Genomic DNA, 7,616 nt, shown 5'->3' with positions numbered 1-7,616 from the left:
CAAAACTGCATCTCAAAAAATATATATATACACACACATATATATGAGGTGTATATATGTGTATATATATACACACACATATATATATGAGGAAAAAATGGAAATTGACACTATTTTTTTATTCCAGTGAATTTGGTTAGCTTGTGGAAAGACCACAGCCATTCCATAATTTTAGAAGCAAGGACCCAAACAGATCTTGGTAGTGCACAGGGGACCTGACAAGCTACGTGTTGGAACTTGGGAGGATTCCCACACATGCCCAACTTCTCAGACAAGCGGTTACCTGAGCACAGTAGTTCCCACCTATTGTTCTACCCTTTGATTAGTGGCCTTTTGGGAGGAAAAACTCAGTGAAATCCACTCTTTGTTTCTCATGCTCCTCCCTCCGTATTGCACAAAAGAATTAAAAACAGTGTCAGCTTTCACCTAAAGAAACAGAAATGTCTGCAAACGGGGAGCTGTGAAGTGCCCCAGGGCAGAGGAGAGGTAGTTACATGCCTTTGGATGGGGAAAATGTTTTATATCCCAAGTTCATTACAGTCTATTTGCCCATATGGATTAGCATCTAAGCCCTCAAATAACTAAGCAGCAGTGTATACCTTTCCCCAAGAGTATTGTATTGGGAATCACGAATGACTGTTAGTAGCTTGGCTTTGTGGGAAAGAAAAAAAGAGAACATCAAAAGATGGAAAAGACAGTGGTAGCTAGAAAGAACCAATAAGAACTGTTAACTCTCTGGGCCCTCAGGAAGAAAGGGCTTGAGAATAATCTTCAGAGAAGGACCTGTGAGCACCTCCCATATTTGGCTGATGCTATAAGACCCAAGATGAAGTCTTTTCTCCTTGTTCTTCTAGCTATAATATTAACTCAAAACCCCTTTTGATGCCTTTCATATTTTTTCTTTTATTTTTTATTGTTTTTCAGACAGAGTCTTGCTCTATCACCCAGGCTGTAGTCACTGGCATGATCTCAGCTCACTGCAACCTCCACCTCCCAGACTCAAGTGATCCTCCCACCTCAGCCTCCCAGGTAGCTGGAACTACAGGCATGCACCACCACAATTGGCTAATTTTTGTATATTTTGTAGAGATGGGGTTTTGCCATGTTACCCAGGCTGGTCTCGAACTCCTAGACTCAAGCAATCTTCAGTCTTGGTCTCCCAAAATGCTGAGATTACAGATGTGAGCCACCATGCCTGACTTCCATTCATATTTTTAGATCCCTTACCTCATTCTGGGATTAAGACTTCCTGATACTTTTTCTACACTTTTCTGCAAAGACTTTCTATTTTCTGGTTGACTATGCACTCTACCTTTCCTATTTGGTGCATGTACTTGTGATACCTAGGTTCATTTACAAGGTTTCTTTGTGGTCATGATAATTTCTGTTGAAATGTCAGCCTTCTTTTATTCGTTAGGATAATTTGCCATTGTACTGTCAAGTTTTCAGTTTTGAGAATTGAATGTCCATTCTCTGTTCTTGTTCCATGTGTAAATAAGTGACTTCTTGATTATCCTGAGCTTTAAAAAAAAAAAAGAAAGAAAAAAAGCCATGCCTCTTGGAAACTGAGATTCCTCATTACATTCTCATAAGCCTATGCAAAGATTTCAGATTCCTTCACAGTTTTGTGCCCTTCCTGTCACTCCTTGTCACATCTTCTTCTTTTCCATATTTTGACTTTTTTCCTATAGTATTTTCCCTTCTTTTTATGAGAGTACCAATTATACATACCTTGGATCCCCTATGCCATTATTTTGTCATCTCTTAGCACTTTTCCCCTCATCAGTTCTCTATGTTATGACATGACATTGCTCACAGTTAAGAAGGAGTTTCTCTGCCTCAAAAGAAACTCCATTATGTTTTTTTGACAGGGTGAAAAAAGTAACTTTGTTTCTGCTCAGTAAACCAGCCTTGCCACGCAGCTGCTGTTTGTCATATCTCTTCTGTCACACCATGTTTGTAGCCTACATCTCACTATGTCTGAAAGTTTCCATGATCATTCCTGCTTTCCCTCATTCTTTTCTGCATTCTTCCTTTGCATCCCCACTTTGTCTTCCCAAGCAAAGTTTTGCCTTAGGGATTTTGCCACCAATTCTGGAGAACATATCAGAGGTGTTCTCCCTCTCTTAGTACCTCCCCTTCACACTGTTCAACTTTTATTTGGCTTGTCAGTCTTTCTTCATAGATTGTGCTTTAGTGTTTCTATGGTTCTTCACCTCATCAAAGACAGACTTTTATTTTGTTTTATTTTGGAACAGGGTCTTGCTTTATCACCCAGGCTGGAATGCAGTAATGCAATCATATAGCCTCCAACACCTGGGTTTAAGCAATCCTCCCACCTCAGCCTCCCAAGTAGCTGGGACTACAGATGCATGCCACTCTGCCCAGCTATTTTTTCTGTTTTATGAAGAGACAGTGTCTCACTATGTTGCCCAGGCTGGTTTCAAGCACCTGACCTCAAGTGGTCCTCCCACCTCAGACTCCCAAAGCACTGAATTTATAGGCATAGGCCACTGTGCCTGGCCTAATTTTTTCCTTTTCTTCATTGTTTTCCATTGCTTTGGTCTGGAAACAGGAGATATCTGTGACAAAGCTCATCAATAGGAAGACATTATTTTTGTAGGTTTATTTCTAATGGACTCAATGGCAGTTAAAATTCTGAAATGTAAAATAAATCTAATATTCCAATTTATTCTGTCTTAATTGTCATTTTGTATTGGCTTTCAATATTCTCCCTTAGATCCACATGCCCTAGTGGACATTCCACTCCATGAATATTGATTCCTCTAGCACATGTGGGGTGAGCTCAGTCCAATCGACTCAATAAGAGAAATGGTGTTATGCTCTGCTCCTTTGATACAAAAATATAGTAGTCCTTAGAGTGGAAGTAGCAACATAAATTTGAACATATTTATTTTTAACAGTATTATGAGATTAACACTATTAGTACAGTTAACATCATTGTATATAATTCTATGTGGCTATTTTTCCCCATTTTGAAAATGGGCTGTTATCAAATCCATGTATGAAGTCCGTGTCAGATTGCCTCTATCTGAATATAAAGAAATGTGTGTCACATAATGTGTGTGACTTTCCCAGAGTCTGAGAGGACTCTGGACTTCCTCTGTTTCACTTTTCATGGCACTCTTTCTTTAATACCCTCTCCTATATTTTCACAAACCCCAGAGATACCTCAGTGGCAATGAACAGGCTCAGCCTTGGTTATAATTTGCTTCCTATTTTTGTTACATTTCACATTTTATCTTTCTGTAAGTAATAATACCAGGGAACTTTGGGAAAAGAAATCATTCTAGAGACCATCAACTCCAGCTCCCTTATTTCACGGACCTAAGGATTCATCCAAGGTGCTAAGGGACATGCCCAGGTGTATTACTCAGGGTTCTCTAGAGGGACAGGACTAATAGGATAGATGTATATGTAAAGGGAGTTTACTAAGGAGTATTGACTCACATGATCACAAGGTGAGGTCCCACAATAGGCTGACTGCAAGCGAAGGAGCAAGGAGGCCAGTCTGAGTCCCAAAACCTCAAAAGTAGGGAAGCTGGTGATAGTACAGTCTTCAGTCTGTGGCTGAATGCCCCCAGAGCCCCTGACAAACCACTGGTATAGGTCCAAGAGTTCAAAAACTGAAGAACTTAGGGTCTGACATTCAAGAGCAGGAAGCATCCAGCATGGGAGAAAGATGGAGGCCAGAAGACTCACCCAGTCTAGTTTTTCCATGTTCCTCTACCTGCTTTTATCCTAGCTGCATTGGCAGCTGATTGGATGGTGCCTACCCAGATTAAGGGTAGTAGGTCTGCCTCTCCCAGTTCACTGAATCAAATGTTAATCTCCTTTGGCAACACCCTCACAGACACACCCAGGAACAGTACTTTGCATCCTTCAATTCAATCAAGTTGACACTCAATATTAACCATCACAACAAGGTCTTACACTGTTGAGTGGTGGAGCTCATTTCCCAGAGATCAAGTCTCATGTTCTTCCTACACCCCACTGCCTTTGGCTCATTCTGCCTGAGGTCAAATGATATTAAGATACCCTGAAAATTCTCCTTTAAGAACATTGCCCATGTTCAGAACATAGCTCTATTTTGAACTTGAACATCAGCTGAGTAGACAAGTACATCCGATGCAACTGCAGTCATGTCCTTGGAAATTTATAGCATCGCTTTCAAGCTCAACAACTTGTTGGCAGCCACCCAAACTTCAGTTCTGCCTCTAAGTAAAAATAAAATAGAATACATGTCATTAGCATAACTATGACATTTAGGCAAACTCAGGAACATTTAGACCTCATGCATCTGGGTAATTAATTATATAATCTTTTCTTACACATAGATGTCCTTTATGTTTATTACAGTCTCAAATTCCTCACCTCTCAGAAGATAATCCAAATATTTTCACTTTGTCACTCACTTTTTTTTTTTTTTTTTTTTTTTGAGACGGAGTCTCGCTCTGTCGCCCAGGCTGGAGTGCGGTGGCGCGATCTCGGCTCACTGCAAGCTCCACCTCCCGGGTTCACGCCATTCTCCCGCCTCAGCCTCCGAGTAGCTGGGACTACAGGCGCCCGCCACCACGCCCGGCTAGTTTTTTGTATTTTTAGTAGAGACGGGGTTTCACCATGTTAGCCAGGATGGTCTCGATCTCCTGACCTCGTGATCCACCCGCCTCGGCCTCCCAAAGTGCTGGGATTACAGGCTTGAGCCACCGCGCCCGGCTGTCACTCACTTTTTAAATTTTCCTTTTTTTCCTGTTTTTCTTTAAAATTTTTTTCTTTCTTTTTTCTTTTTTTTCTTTTTTTGTCACTTTTTTCTATTCTAAATGATTCTCTTTAAGTTATCAAATAAATGGGGAAAATAATGGGCCTTAGCAGGTTATCTAAGTGGTTTTTTATTTTATTTTATTTTTAATTTTTTGAGAAAAGGTCTTACTCTCTCACTCAGGCTGGAGTGCAGTGGTCAATCATAGCTCACAGTAGCCTCGACCTCCTGGACTCAAGTGATCCTCCTGCCTCAACCTCCCAAGAAGCTGGAACTATAGGCACTTGCCATGCCACCATGCCCAGCTAATTTTTAAATTGTTTATAGAGACAGGGTCTCACTCTGTTGCCCAGGCTGGTTTTGAACTCCTGGGCTCAAGCAATCCTCTTGTTTCAGTCTCCCAAAGTGCTGGGTTTCAGGTGTGAGCCACTATACCCAATATTTAAAAATTTTTTTTAAAAAAGACATCAAATAAATGGGGAAAATAATGGGCCTGAGCAGGTTGTCTAAACACTTGACTTTGATGATCACAAACAAGGCATTTACTTGCATAGTGGGCAAGAAAAACAAATCTTAAAAGCAGACTCAAGTGCAAGTGATTGAGATACAAATATAGTATGTTTGTATTTGAATGGTCCGCTGGAGAGTAATGGTAAAAATGCACACAACCTCATCTGTGCGGGGCAGGTAGAGAAGAACTTGCTTGGGGGCAAGCATCCTGGCAAGCTAGGTGTTGCAAAACCATAATGTCAAAAATATGAAACGATTCCACAAGCCCAAACCTGACCGAAAGCCTAACCTGGGAAGTGCAAGCATGCTTCCGTGGGAATGAAACAAGTGACAGAAGCAACTATCAGCACCCTCGTGCCCCTTGCAGAGAGACAAAACACCTGCCAATAGGCGCTTTCCATCTGGAGTCACCCAAAACCAGGACTCAGTAACAAATAAACATTTATATTCTGACATTCTTTATGTGCAGTGTCCACTAGCCTGGCACCGCCTCACACACCCTCTCTCCTACCAGCTGGCTCTCCCTCTTTTTGGAAGGTACCAATTCCCAGTTTTCTGACTTCATGCCTTCAATAAAGGAAGCTCTCTCTGCAGTCCCCTGCCCATGGGGCATTGACATTTCCAGCGAGAGCATTCCCCCTCTGCCTACCCTGTCCCCACCTTCTGAGGCAAGATCCAGTTGCTACCACTCCTCTCTGCAGCCTGGACAGCTTCTCTCATTCTGCTGGAGGCATTGGAGGCAGTCAGAAGGGGAAAGAGGAAGAAGAGTCCAGACAAAAAGAGTACTATTTGGGCAGGAGAGGTGAATGAGGAAACTGGAACTTAATTTTCTGCTGATTCCTCTTATTTTTAGAACTTTCTATTCTTTGGGGAAGTTGGTTCAAATAAGTGAATTTTTCTTAATTAGAGGCTACCCTGGGAATCATAAGAAAAGACATGGCCCTTGATTTTGATGTACCTCTAGACCTTTGGGATAGATGGGCAAGTAGACAGATGTGTTCAATGGAGGGATTTTACATGGCAAACAGCAGTACACACAGACAGCCCAGAGCTCAGTATCTGAGGCATTTGGGTTGAGTAAGCAACTGCTCAAGGCAACCCCTGGAAGGGGCTCAGGATTTAGACTCCTGCCTAAGCATTTCTCAGGAAGTTGGGAGATAACAGCCTGTGTGTGTGTGTGTGTGTGTGTGTGTGTGTGTGTATATGCACACCTGCACATGTGAACCTAGGGTGTGTGAATGTAGTGCGTGGGAGGAGAGTTCCTGTCGGTTTGGAGTTAGTAGATTATAAGGTGTGAGGTTGGGAGGGAAGGAAGTAATGCCAAAGAGGTGAGAAGGGACTAAGACACCAAAGACCTCCTTCCCCCACCTTCTCTGAGTCCTGGAGGAAGTGAGGAGGCTTCTCTGCTATCTCCAAACACAACCGCCACTAAAGGTGAGCAGCTTCTGTTTGTCAGTGCTCTACCTTATGTCAATTGGCTGAACAATCTCTATTTCAACCTATGACTTTTATTTTCTTAATTCATGTCTTTTATTAACTCATACACAATTACTCGTCTGGTTTGTTGAAGCAGTAAGACAATATTTGCCGCAATAATGCCTGTCAAAGTGGCTGGCCATAAAAACTCCTGCACCACATTCATCTAAAAGGCGCTTCCCATGAAGGCAACCAATTTTGCCATTGTCATGCACCTTGGAGTATTTCAGGACAGCCAACTTAACCTTCCTTCTGTAATGCATATTCTTTTTGGCAATGGTGTAAGACTTCTTCATTTTCTTAGCATCACCATGAAATCTCAACACATGATGAAGAGTGGACTCTTCTTGAGTGTTGTAATCAGACAAAGTACGTCCATCTTCCAGTTGCTCGACAGCAAAGATCAGTCTTTGCTGGTCAGGAGGAATTCCTTCCTTATCCTGGGTCTTGGGCTTTACATTTTCTATTGTATCCAATGGTTCAATGTTGAGAATGATGGTCTTCTCCATTTTTCCAAAGATGTGCATTTTTAAAAATCCAACAAATATTCATTACACTCCCACTCTGAGGCAGGTGCTGTAATATTTGCTAGGAATACAAGGACTATCAAAACTAGATGGGTTCCTACCTCAGTGGTTAGTTAAATAATTACACAAATAAATGTGAATTTACAACTGTTCTAAGTGCAGTGAAGGATACAGATACATGAATATGTATACATTTATACATACAAATATATATGCATGTATATGTATCTTATAAGGGGATTTGACTCAGTCTTGGGGGAGAGATGGTTCATTTGAAGAAGTGACATTCCAGTAGATATTTTGGAAGTGTTAACTAAGACTTA

General features: G+C 41.5%; 1 pseudogene; it reads right to left on the bottom strand.

Annotated features, from left to right (window-relative positions):
- Positions 1-6,838: 6,838 nt before the first annotated feature.
- LOC112615893 lies at positions 6,839-7,293 on the bottom strand (annotated as a pseudogene).
- Between the last annotated feature and the right edge of the window lie 323 nt (positions 7,294-7,616).

The sequence above is a fragment of the Theropithecus gelada genome, chromosome X, assembly GCF_003255815.1.
Source record: "Theropithecus gelada isolate Dixy chromosome X, Tgel_1.0, whole genome shotgun sequence".
Lineage (NCBI taxonomy): Eukaryota > Metazoa > Chordata > Mammalia > Primates > Cercopithecidae > Theropithecus > Theropithecus gelada.
Note: the sequence above shows the minus strand (reverse complement) of the source record. Positions and strands in the feature narration are given on the sequence as shown.